Genomic DNA, 14,051 nt, shown 5'->3' with positions numbered 1-14,051 from the left:
AATCTTTCTTCATATGAAAGATTTTTAATTTGGGGAATTAACTTAGTCATCCTACGCTGGACACGTTCAAGTGAATTTATATCCATTCTATAATATGGCGACCAAAACTGAACTGCCTAATCTAAATGGGGCCTAACTAGAGCAAGATATAGCTTAAGAACCACACCAGGTGTCTTGTTACTAACGCTGCGATTAATAAATCCAAGTGTCCGATTTGCCTTACTACGAACATTTATGCATTGATCCTTTTGTTTTAAATTCTTGCTAATCATAACTCCCAGATCCCTTTCGCAATTCGACTTTGCAATCTCAACACCATCTAGCTCGTATCTTGTAACCCTATCATCATTACCTAACCTCAGAACTTTACATTTATCAGCATTAAACTGCATCTGCCAATCCTTCGACCATTTCAAAACCCTATCTAGATCAACTTGAAGTGATAATGAGTCCTCCTCCGAATTAATTTCCCTACCGATTTTCGTATCATCGGCAAATTTGCAAATGTTGCTACTCAAACCTGAATCTAAATCATTTATATATATTATAAACAACAGAGGTCCCAGGACAGAGCCCTGAGGCACCCCACTTACAACATTTTCCCACTCTGACTCTGACTCCATTTATACTAACTCTCTGTTTCCTTTGGTATAGCTATGCTCTAATCCAGCTTAATATAGCACCCCAATACCATGAGACTCTAACTTTTTAATCAGTCTTTCATGTGGCACTGTATCAAAAGCTTTGCTAAAGTCAAGGTACACATCGCAATCCTTTCCACTATCAACTGCCTCAACAATGCTAGAATAAAAAGATAACAAATTTGTTAAACATGAACGGCCATTTATAAAACCATGTTGCGACTCAATTATTAATTTATGTTTTTCAAGATGAAGACGAATTTTATTTGCTATTATAGATTCGAGTAACTATCCCACAATAGATGTTAGGCTAATTGGTCGATAGTTAGACGCAAGTGATCTATCTCCTTTCTTAAAAACTGGTATCACATTAGAAACTTTCCAAAACTCTGGCACTCTGCCTGACTCTATTGATTTATTAAATATGGTTGACAGTGGGTCACAAAGCTCCTCTTTGCATTCTTTAAGCACCCTGGCAAACACTTCATCCGGCCCTGGGGATTTGTTTGGTTTGAGTTTTACTATTTGTTTAAGAACATCCTCCCTGGTAACTGCTAAACTCGTCAACCTGTCCTCGTCCCCACCCTCATAGACTTGTTCGGCTGAAGGCATATTGTTAAGTTCCTCTTTAGTAAATACAGATACAAAATATTTATTAAAAATACTACTCATCTCTTCATCACTATCTGTTATTTGACCTGTCTCAGTTTTTAATGGACCTATCCTATCCCTAGTCTTAGTACGATATAACTGAAAAAAACCCTTTTAGTCTTAGTACGATATAACTGAAAAAACCCTTTAGGATTTGTCTTTGCTTGCCCTGCTATGCGAACTTCATAGTTTCTTTTTGCTTTCCTTATCTCTTTTTTAACGTTTCTAACTAGTTGTACGAATTCCTGTTCTAAAGTGACCTCCCCATTTTTAATCCTTTTGTACCAAGCTCTCTTTTTACCTATAAGGTTCTTCAAATTCTTTGTTATCCACTTTGGGTCATTGGTATTCGATCTATTCAATTTGTATGGTATACTACGTTCCTGTGCTTTGTTTAGAATATTCTTAAATAAGTTGCATATTGAATCCACATCGAAATCCTCATTTACGTCACCTATCGCTGGGTTCATGTCTCGCTCCAAGACCGGCCCCCACCCCATACCCAAGACTTTCCAATCAATTTGACCCAAAGAATTACTTAGGCTATTAAAATCAGCTTTTCGAAAATCTGGCACTTTAACAGAATTTTCTCCTACAGGTCTATTCCATTCTATGCTAAATCTGATTTCTTTGTGATCACTGTTCCCTAGCTCACTCCCTATTTCGATGTCATTAATTTGTGTTTCCCTGTTAGTTAACACTAAATCTAAAATATTATTTTCCCGTGTTGGTTCCTTAATGTGTTGCGTAAGAAAGCAATCGTCAATTAATTCTAGAAAATCTTCTGCTTCACTATACCCTGTTTTGTTCAACCAGTTTATTCCACTAAAATTAAAGTCACCCATGACGTAAAATTGTTAGATCTAGATGCCCTAGATATTTCATCCCATAGATGCTTTGCTTCCATTCTGTCTAAGTTTGGTGGCCTATATATAACTCCTATTATAATATTATTTGCGTTTTCTTATAATTCTATCCAAATAGTTTCTGTGTGTGGCTCAGTTTTGATTCCCTCTTTGAGACTACATTTCAAATTGTCCCTAACATATATGGCTACTCCCCCTCCTCGTCTAATATATCTATCTGTGTGAAATAGTTTAAATCCATTTATTTGATATACAGCTAATAGTTCTATATTTTCTACATTCATCCACGTTTCGGTAAGTGCAATAATATCTATTTTTTCTGTGCAGACAAAAGCATTTAATTCGTTAATTTTATTTCTTAGACTTCTACTGTTACTGTAATATACCCTAAGTGAATTGTTATTTTGAGGCCCTTCTCTTTCCCTGATCATTTTGCCAATTCCTTTCTCCCACAAACACATACTTTTATGATCTCCTTCCTCCAAATCAATTCCCATACCTCTATCAGCTAACAGTTTAAACCCAAACAAACACCTCTAACCACTTCTTCCAACGAGTTCGCAACAGCAACAACCCCAGCTCTCGATAGGTGCACCCCATCACGAGCATACATTCCATTTCTTCCATAGAAGTGTTCCCAGTTGTCTATGAAAGATATTGCATTTGATTTGCAATATCTTTCCAGCCGGCAATTGACACCAAGTGCCCTCGATATCCATTCATTTTCTACTCCCTTTCTTGGAAGAATGCCACATATGATCGGGATTCCTCCCTTGCTCCTAACTAATTCAATGGCTGTCCTGAATCTCTGTATTAGTTCCTCACAACTAACTCGCCCAACATCATTACCCCCTGCATTACCCCTTGGGATGAGTACAGGTTGACTAGTTTAGCAGTTACCAGGGAGGATGTAATTAAACAATTAGAAAAACTAAAACCAAACAAATCCCCAGGGCCGGATGAAGTGTTTGCCAGGGTGCTTAAAGAATGCAAAGAGGAGCTTTCCGAGCCACTGTCTACCATATTTAATAAATCAATAGAGTCAGGCAGAGTGCCAGAGTCATGGAAGGTAGCTAATGTGGTACCAATTTTTAAAAAAGAGAAAGATCACTTGCGTCAAACTATCGGCCAATTAGCCTAACGTCTATTGTGGGAAAGTTACTTAAATCAATAATTGCAAATACAATTCGTCTCCATCTTGAAAAACATAAATTAATAAATGAGTCGCAACATGGTTTTACAAATGGCCGTTCATGTTTAACAAATTTGCTAACTTTTTATTCCAGCATAGTTGAGGCAGTTGATAGTGGTAAGGATTGTGATGTTGTGTACCTTGACTTTAGCAAAGCTTTTGATACAGTGCCACATGAAAAACTAATTAAAAAAATAGAAGCTCATGGTATTGGGGGTGCTATATTAACTTGGATTAGGGCATGGCTATTCCAAAGGAAACAGAGAGTTAGTATAAATGGGGTTAAGTCAGAGTGGGATAATGTTGTTAGTGGAGTACCTCAGGGCTCTGTCCTGGGACCTCTGTTGTTTATAATATATATAAATGATTTAGATTCAGGTTTGAGTAGCAACATTTGCAAATTTGCCGATGATACGAAAATCGGTAGGGAAATTAATTCGGAGGAGGACTCACTATCACTTCAAGTTGATCTAGATAGGGTTTTGAAATGGTCAAAGGATTGGTAAATGCAGTTTAATGCTGATAAATGTAAAGTTCTGAGGTTAGGTAATGATGATAGAGTTACAAGATACGAGCTAGATGGTGTTGAGATTGCGAAGTCGGATTGCGAAAGGGATCTGGGAGTTATGATTAGTAAGAATTTAAAACAAAAGGATCAATGCATAAATGTTCGTAATAAGGCAAATCGGACACTTGGATTTATTAATCGCAGCGTTAGTAACAAGACACCTGGTGTGGTTCTCAAGCTATATCTTGCTCTAGTTAGGCCCCATTTAGATTATGCAGTTCAGTTTTGGTCGCCATATTATAGAATGGATATAAATTCACTTGAACGTGTCCAGCGTAGGATGACTAAGTTAATTCCCCAAATTAGAAATCTTTCATATGAAGAAAGATTAACAAAGCTTAAGTTGCATTCACTGGAAAGGCGAAGAGTTAGGGGTGACATGATAGAGGTTTACAAGTGGATGAATGGACATAACCGGGGGGATATTAATAGGGTATTAAAAGTATCAACACAGGACAGAACACGAAACAATGGATATAAATTGGATAAGTTTAGATTTAGGAAAGACTTGGGTAAATACTGGTTCAGTAACAGGGTTGTTGATTTGTGGAACCAATTGCCGCGTAACATTGTGGAGGTGGGGTCCCTCGATTGTTTCAAGCACGGGTTGGACAAGTATATGAGTGGGATTGGGTGGTTATAGAATAGGAGCTGCCTCGTATGGGCCAATAGGCCTTCTGCAGTTACCTTTGTTCTTATGTTCTTATGTTAACAGGGGGGATATTAATAGGGTATTAAAAATATCAACACAAGACAGAACACGAAACAATGGGTATAAATTGGATAATTTTAGATTTAGGAAAGACTTGGGTAAATACTGGTTCAGTAACAGGGTTGTTGATTTGTGGAACCAATTGCCGCGTAACGTGGTGGAGGTGGTGTCCCTCGATTGTTTCAAGCGCAGCTTGGACAAGTGAGTGGGATTAGGTGGTTATAGAATAGGAGCTGCCTCGTATGGGCCAATAGGCCTTCTGCAGTTACCTTTGTTCTTATGTTCTTATGTTCTTATATATTTTGCTCCTGGTAAGCCCCATTTTGATCATACTCTTCAGATTTACGGGCTATTCATGCCCGTGCCACCTGTTGGGTGGCTTAATCTTCATCAACCATCAATCTGTTCAGGTTTTGTCGCCATACTATAGATTGGACACAATTTCACTAGAACACGTCTAGCGTAGGATCGTAGAATGGCAAAGTTAATCCCACAAATCAGGAACCTTTCATTTGGAGTGAGATTGAAAAAATTTAATTTGCATCATCTAAAAATTCGAGTGACTTTAAATTCTTTTGTTCCTATTAGACACAGCTGAAGAAGTGGCTGTAGTTTTGATATCCATTCATGGGTTTGTTTTCCATGTGACTTAATTTGTTGACTTGCTTAAAAATTTCACCTGACGCTCGGGTACATATACAACTGTCTTCTCGTGTTGGTGCTACATGGACATTTCGTTCTGAGTTACTAAATCTAAAACAACAACAATTGTGTCGAGCGTTCACTTGAATTCCTGTTGTAAGAATGGATACTAGGAAGTATCTTGAATCAATCACTAATGTAAGATGTTTATTCAGTTATATCACGCTGGTGTGCCCAGAGATCTGTCCTCGTCATGTTAACCTTGCGGAGGAATATGTAGTGCTGGTGCTGGATGTTGTCTGCAGATTAAAACGTTACGCAATTAGGGTTCATTTGAGTATTTATCTGGCTCACGTGATCTCCAAGCGCATGGAAATAACCCCCATCAGAATTACTGGTGACTGGGAGAACGTTCTCTGGAGAATGGTAGAGCATGCAAAAAACTGGCGACCAGAACAAAATATAGATTATATCATGCTTGGGCCAACATGCTTTAGGTCCTGGATATTGAGACTGTACACAGACCACACATTGTGCCCGAACAAGTTCCTGCGTCTTGAAATGATTCGCTTCATTGGCATGTGGCCAGAGACGTACCTTCAGGATGCAGCCTTTGGCATGCAAACAACTGCAGGGTTGGTTGCAAGCAGCGCCTACATGGATGTGGGTCATCTCTTTGGTTTAGGTCATAAGTTGAGTCTCCTATACTTTCTCGACAAGGTGCTGCACAGTCTTCATAAATACGGTTTTCTGAATGCTGTTTCTGCTGCAGCCGTGGACCAGGTCAACAGTTTGAAGAATGGACCTGAAATGATTTTCTTTAGCAGCTTAATTAGGCTCTTGAGCCGCAAGGCGAAAGAAACAGTTAGAACGTATCTTAAAGGGTATATTATATTTCGCTCAGCTGCTAATATATTTGACCATATATTTCACATGGTTAGATTATTGTTGGTCAAGCCATCTACCATGATGGCTTTCCAGTGTCCGGGTCTGGCTCATATCGCTGCTGCTTCTCTTGTTACTATTGCATCGTCCGTTGTGGTTCCGAGGACCAGGCTTCAAAGTAAGGATCGCATTAGATACTTCTCACTCACGGCTGAATTAGATGACATTTTTCTGATGATTTTCACGCGAAGAAAATTTTCTACACTTGCTAGAGTTCTGCATCATAACCACGCCCAGTCTCTGTCTTCCATCAACGAGAATGCAGACTTCTCATACAATAACTTTGTAAAACCACACGAGGAATCGACGGGGAAGAGTCCTGAAGAGTTTCTGGACAGTGTGACGCAGGCGGTGATGGAGTCGCCGGTGCTGCTACAGTCGTCTAAGATGGTGGTGGACGAGTCGACGCTGGTGCAGTTACTGCTGAAGTCCCCCTACGACCCCTTCACGCGGAGCCCTCTGGACCCTGGCTCCTACATCCGCCTCCCCGACCTCCAGGCTGACATTCTGGCCTGGAAGATCACCTCCGGAGGTAACCATGACACCCACGATGTTGACAGTGACGATGCAATTGACACCAACACTGAAAATGGTGTTAAGGACACCAATGAGAGCAGCAACGACGCAAGCAGAGGGAGAATTTTCGAGGAATTCAAAGGTGGCAGAAATGGAAGCCCCATCATGTGCTGTTACTGCGAACGTCGGGATTTGTCATCGGGCTATTGCACACATGAATATATAATGTAGATAACAAGCATTATTTATCAATTATTGGCATTGCTTTGTTTCTTTCCATTAATTTTTAATTAAATTTACCTTAAATTTCAGTATGCATATTACATTTAAGACAGTTATTATGTATCTTACATTTAAGTTTGTCAGCTGTAAACAATTGATTATGTATTTCTTGTCTAAATATATATGAAAATATATAATATATGTTTTAATTTGTAACTCATGATTCTCAAAGGAATTTAAACAACCAGAAATTTTGTTTCTTACATTTACCACCACCACACACTACCTCCCACCACCACACACTACCTCCCACCACCACACACTACCTCCCACCACCACACACTACCTCCCACCACCACACACTACCCACCACCACCACACACTACCTCCCACCACCACACACTACCCACCACCACCACACACTACCTCCCACCACCACACACTACCTCCCACCACCACACACTACCTCCCACCACCACACACTACCCACCACCACCACACACTACCTCCCACCACCACACACTACCTCCCACCACCACACACTACCTCCCACCACCACACACTACCTCCCACCACCACACACTACCTCCCACCACCACACACTACCCACCACCACACACTACCCTCCACCACACACTACCCACCACCACCACACTACCCACCACCACACACTACCCACCACCACACACTACCCACCACCACACACTACCCACCACCACACACTACCCACCACCACACACTACCCACCACCACACACTACCCACCACCACACACTACCCACCACCACACACTACCCACCATAACACTACCCACCACCACACACTACCCACCACCACACACTACCCACCACCACACACTACCCACCACCACACACTACCCTCCACCACACACTACCCACCACCACCACACTACCCACCACCACACACTACCCACCATAACACTACCCACCACCACACACTACTCACCCCCACACACCACCTCCCACCACAACACACTACGCACTACCCACCACCACCAGTGGTTAGAGGCGTTTGGGTTTAAACTGTTAGTAGATAGTGGTATGGGAATTGATTTGGAGGTAATAAAAGTATGTGTTTGTGGGAGAAAAGAATTGACAAAATGATCAGGGAAGATAAGGGCCTCAAAATAACAATTCACTTTGAGTATATTACACTAACACTAGAAGTCTAAGAAATAAAATAAACGATTTAAATGCTCTTGTCTGCACAGAAAAAATAGATATTATTGCACTTACGGAAATGTGGATGAATGTAGAAAATAGAGAGCTATTAGCTGAATATCAGATAAATGGATTTAAACTATTTCACAAAGATATATTAGACGAGGAGGGGGAGTAGCCATATATGTTAGAGACAATTTGAAATGTAGTCTCAAAGAGGGAATCAAAACTGAGCCACATACAGAAACTATTTGGATAGAATTAAACGAAAAAGCAAATAATATTATAATAGGAGTTATATATAGGCCACCAAATTTAGACAGAATGGAAGCAAAGAATCTATGGGATGAAATATCTAGGGCATCTAGATCTAACATTAAAGTATTTATGTCATGGATGACTTTAATTTTAGTGGAATAAACTGGGTGAACAAAACAGGAAATAATGAAGCAGAAGATTTTCTATAATTAATTGACGATTGCTTTCTTACGCAACACATTAAGGAACCAACGCGGGGAAATAATATTTTAGATTTAGAGTTAACTAACAGGGAAACACAAATTAAGGACATAAAAATAGGGAGTGAGCTAGGGAACAGTGATCATAAAGAAATCAGATCTAGCATAGAATGGAATAGATCTGTAGGAGAAAATTCTGTTAAAGTGCCTGATTTTCGAAAAGCTGACTTCAATAGCCTAAGAAATTTTTTGGGTCAAATAGATTGGAATGTCTTGGGGATGGGGTGTGGGCTAGACTGGAACCCAGCGACAGGTAACGGAAAAGGAGATTTCGATGTGGATTCAAAATATAACCTATTTTAAAAAAATTCTAAGCAAAGCCCAGGAACGTAGTATACCATATAAATTGAATAGATCGAATACTAATGATCCAAAGTGGATAACAAAGGATCTGAAGAAACTTATAGGTAAAAAGAGAGAAAGGTACACAAGGATTAAGAATGGGGAGGTTAGTTAAGAACAGGAATTCGTAAAACTGGTTAGAAATGTTAAAAAAGAGAGAAGGAAAGCAAAAAGAAACTACCAAGTTCGCATAGCAAGGCAAGCGAAGAAAAATCCTAAAGGGCTTTTTCAGTTATATCGAACTAGGGAAAGGATAGGTCCATTAAAAACTGAGACAGGTGAAATAACGGATAATGACGAGATGGGTAGTATTTTTAATAAATATTTTATGTCTGTATTTGTGTTCCTCATTGAGGATGAGGAACTTAACAATATGCCTTCAGTCGAACAAATATATGTGGGTGGGGACGAGGACAGGTTGACTAGTTTAGCAGTTACCAGGGAGGATGTAATTAAACAAATAGTAAAGCTAAAACCAAACAAATCCCCAGGGCCGGATGAAGTGTTTGCCAGGGTGCTTAAAGAATGCAAAGAGGAGCTTCCGAACCTTTTTTCATATTTAATAAATCAATAGAGTTAGGTAGAGTGCCAGAGTCATGGAAGGTAGCTAATGTGATACCAATATTTAAGAAAGGAGATAGATCACTTGCGTCAAATTATCGGCCAATTAGCCTAATATCTATTGTGGGAAAGTTACTTGAATCGATAATTGCAAATACAATTCGTCTTCATCTTGAAAAACATAAATTATTAAATGAGTCGCAACATGGTTTTACAAATGGCCGTTCATTTTTAACAAATTTGCTATCTTTTTATTCCAGCATATTTCAGGCAGTTGATAGTGGTAAGGACTGTGATGTTGTGTACTTTGACTTTAGCAAAGCACACTACCTCCCACCACACAGTACCTCCCACCACACACAATACCCACCACACACAATACCCACCACACACAATACCCACCACACACAATACCCACCACACACAATACCCACCACACACACTACCCACCACCACCACACACTACCCACCACCACACACACTACCCACCACCACACACACTACCCACCACCACCACACACTACCCACCACCACCACACACTACCCACCACCACACACACTACCCACCACCACCACACACTACCCACCACCACCACACACTACCCACCACCACCACCACACACTACCTCCCACCACCACACAGTACCTCCCACCACACAAAATATCCACCACACACAATACCCACCACACACAATACCCACCACACACAATACCCACCACACACAATACCCACCACACACAATACCCACCACACACAATACCCACCACACACACTACCTCCCACCACCACACACTACCTCCCACCACCACACACTACCTCCCACCACCACACACTACCTCCCACCACCACACACTACCTCCCACCACCACACACTACCTCCCACCACCACACACTACCTCCCACCACCACACACTACCTCCCACGACCACACACTACCTCCCACCACCACACACTCCCTCCCACCACCACACACTCCCTCCCACCACCACACACTCCCTCCCACCACCACACACTCCCTCCCACCACCACACACTACCTCCCACCACCACACACTGCCTCCCACCACCACACACTGCCTCCCACCACCACACACTACCTCCCACCACCACACACTGCCTCCCACCACCACACACTACCTCCCATCACCACACACTACCTCCCACCACCACACACTGCCTCCCACCACCACACACTACCTCCCACCTACCTATGGGAGGTAGTGTATATATATGATGTAAATATATAATCTTAGCTTGTAAAATCACCTTCAGTGATTAAGTTCTTAATTGCACACTTGTTTCTTACGATGATACGATTTTCGTATCATCGGCAAATTTGCAAATGTTGCTACTCATAAGAACATAAGAACAAAGGTAACTGCAGAAGGCCTATTGGCCCATACGAGGCAGCTCTTATTCTATAACCACCCAATCCCACTCATATACTTGTCCAACCCGCGCTTGAAACAATCGAGGGACCCCACCTCCACAATGTTACGCGGCAATTGGTTCCACAAATCAACAACCCTGTTACTGAACCAGTATTTACCCAAGTCTTTCCTAAATCTAAACTTATCCAATTTATATCCATTGTTTCGTGTTCTGTCCTGTGTTGATACTTTTAATACCCTATTAATATCCCCCCGGTTATGTCCATTCATCCACTTGTAAACCTCTATCATGTCACCCCTAACTCTTCGCCTTTCCAGTGAATGCAACTTAAGCTTTGTTAATCTTTCTTCATATGAAAGATTTCTAATTTGGGGAATTAACTTAGTCATCCTACGTTGGACACGTTCAAGTGAATTTATATCCATTCTATAGGTAATGATGATAGAGTTACAAGATACGAGCTAGATGGTGTTGTGATTGCGAAGTCGGATTGCGAAAGGGATCTGGGAGTTATGATTAGTAAGAATTTAAAACAAAAGGATCAATGCATAAATGTTCGTAATAAGGCAAATCGGACACTTGGATTTATTAATCGCAGCGTTAGTAACAAGACACCTGGTGTGGTTCTCAAGCTATATCTTGCTCTAGTTAGGCCCCATTTAGATTATGCAGTTCAGTTTTGGTCGCCATATTATAGAATGGATATAAATTCACTTGAACGTGTCCAGCGTAGGATGACTAAGTTAATTCCCCAAATTAGAAATCTTTCATATGAAGAAAGATTAACAAAGCTTAAGTTGCATTCACTGGAAAGGCGAAGAGTTAGGGGTGACATGATAGAGGTTTACAAGTGGATGAATGGACATAACCGGGGGGATATTAATAGGGTATTAAAAGTATCAACACAGGACAGAACACGAAACAATGGATATAAATTGGATAAGTTTAGATTTAGGAAAGACTTGGGTAAATACTGGTTCAGTAACAGGGTTGTTGATTTGTGGAACCAATTGCCGCGTAACATTGTGGAGGTGGGGTCCCTCGATTGTTTCAAGCACGGGTTGGACAAGTATATGAGTGGGATTGGGTGGTTATAGAATAGGAGCTGCCTCGTATGGGCCAATAGGCCTTCTGCAGTTACCTTTGTTCTTATGTTCTTATGTTCTTATAATATGGCGACCAAAACTGAACTGCATAATCTAAATGGGGCCTAACCAGAGCAAGATATAGCTTAAGAACCACACCAGGTGTCTTGTTACTAACGCTTCGATTAATAAATCCCAGTGTCCTATTCGCCTTATTACGAACATTCTTGCATTGATCCTTTTGTTTTAAATTCTTACTAATCATAACTCCCAGATCCCTCTCGCAATCTCAACACCATCTAGCTCGTATCTTGTAACTCTATCATCATTACCTAACCTCAGAACTTTACATTTATCAGCATTAAACTGCATCTGCCAATCCTTTGACCATTTCAAAACCCTATCTAGATCAACTTGAAGTGATAGTGAGTCCTCCTCCGAATTAATTTCCCTAACGATTTTCGTATCATCGGCAAATTTGCAAATGTTGCTACTCAAACCTGAATCTAAATCATTTATATATATTATAAACAACAGAGGTCCCAGGACAGAGCCCTGAGGTACTCCACTAACAACATTATCACACTCTGACTTAACCCCATTTATACTAACTCTGTTTCCTTTGGAATAACCATGCCCTAATCCAAGTTAATATAGCACCCCCAATACCATGAGCTTCTATTTTTTTAATTAGTCTTTCATGTGGCACTGTATCAAGAGCTTTGCTAAAATCAAGGTACAAAACATCACAATCCTTACCACTATCAACTGCCTCAACTATGCTGGAATAAAAAGTTAGCAAATTTGTTAAACATGAACGACCATTTGTAAAACCATGTTGCGACTCATTTATTAATTTATGTTTTTCAAGATGGAGACGAATTGTATTTGCAATTATTGATTCAAGTAACTTTCCCACAATAGACGTTAGGCTAATTGGCCGTTGTTTGACGCAAGTGATCTATCTCCTTTCTTAAAAATTGGTACCACATTAGCTACCTTCCATGACTCTGGCACTCTGCCTGACTCTATTGATTTATTAAATATGGTAGACAGTGGCTCGGAAAGCTCCTCTTTGCAATCTTTAAGCACCCTGGCAAACACTTCATCCGGCCCTGGGGATTTGTTTGGTTTTAGTTTTTCTAATTGTTTAATTACATCCTCCCTAGTAACTGCTAAACTAGTCAACCTGTCCTCATCCCCACCCACATAGACTTGTTCGGCTGAAGGCATATTGTTAAGTTCTTCTTTAGTAAATACAGATATAAAATATTTGTTAAAAATACTACTCATCTCCTTGTCATTATCCGTTATTTGACCTGTCTCAGATTTTAATGGACCTATCCTTTCCCTAGTCTTAGTTCGATATAACTGAAAAAACCCTTTAGGATTTGACTTTGCTTGCTCTGCTATGCGAACTTCATAGTTTCTTTTTGCTTTCCTAATCTCTTTTTTAACATTTCTAACCAGTTGTATGAATTCCTGTTCTAAACTGACTAATCCATTCCTAATCCTTTTGTACCAAGCTTTCTTTTTACCTATAAAGTTCTTCAAATTCTTTGTTATCCACTTCGGGTCATTAGTATTCGATCTATTCAATTTGTATGGTATACTACGTTCCTGTGCTTTGTTTAGAATATTCTTAAATAAGTTATATATTGAATCCACATCGAAATCCCCATTTACGTCACCTATCGCTGGGTTCATGTCTTGCTCTAAGACCGGCCCACACCCCATACCCAAGACTTTCCAATCAATTTGACCCAAAAAAATTTTTAGGCTATTAAAATCAGCTTTTCGAAAATCTGGCACTTTAACAGAATTCTCTCCTACAGGTCTATTCCATTCTATGCTAAATCTGATTTCTTTGTGATCACTGTTCCCTAGCTCACTCCCTTTTTCGATGTCATTAATTTGTGTTTCCCTGTTAGTTAACACTAAATCTAAAATATTATTTTCCCGCGTTGGTTCCTTAATGTGTTGCGTAAGAAAGCAATCGTCAATTAATTCTAGAAAAT

The sequence above is a fragment of the Procambarus clarkii genome, chromosome 17 (assembly GCF_040958095.1).
Source record: "Procambarus clarkii isolate CNS0578487 chromosome 17, FALCON_Pclarkii_2.0, whole genome shotgun sequence".
NCBI classification, from domain to species: domain Eukaryota; kingdom Metazoa; phylum Arthropoda; class Malacostraca; order Decapoda; family Cambaridae; genus Procambarus; species Procambarus clarkii.
Note: the sequence above shows the minus strand (reverse complement) of the source record.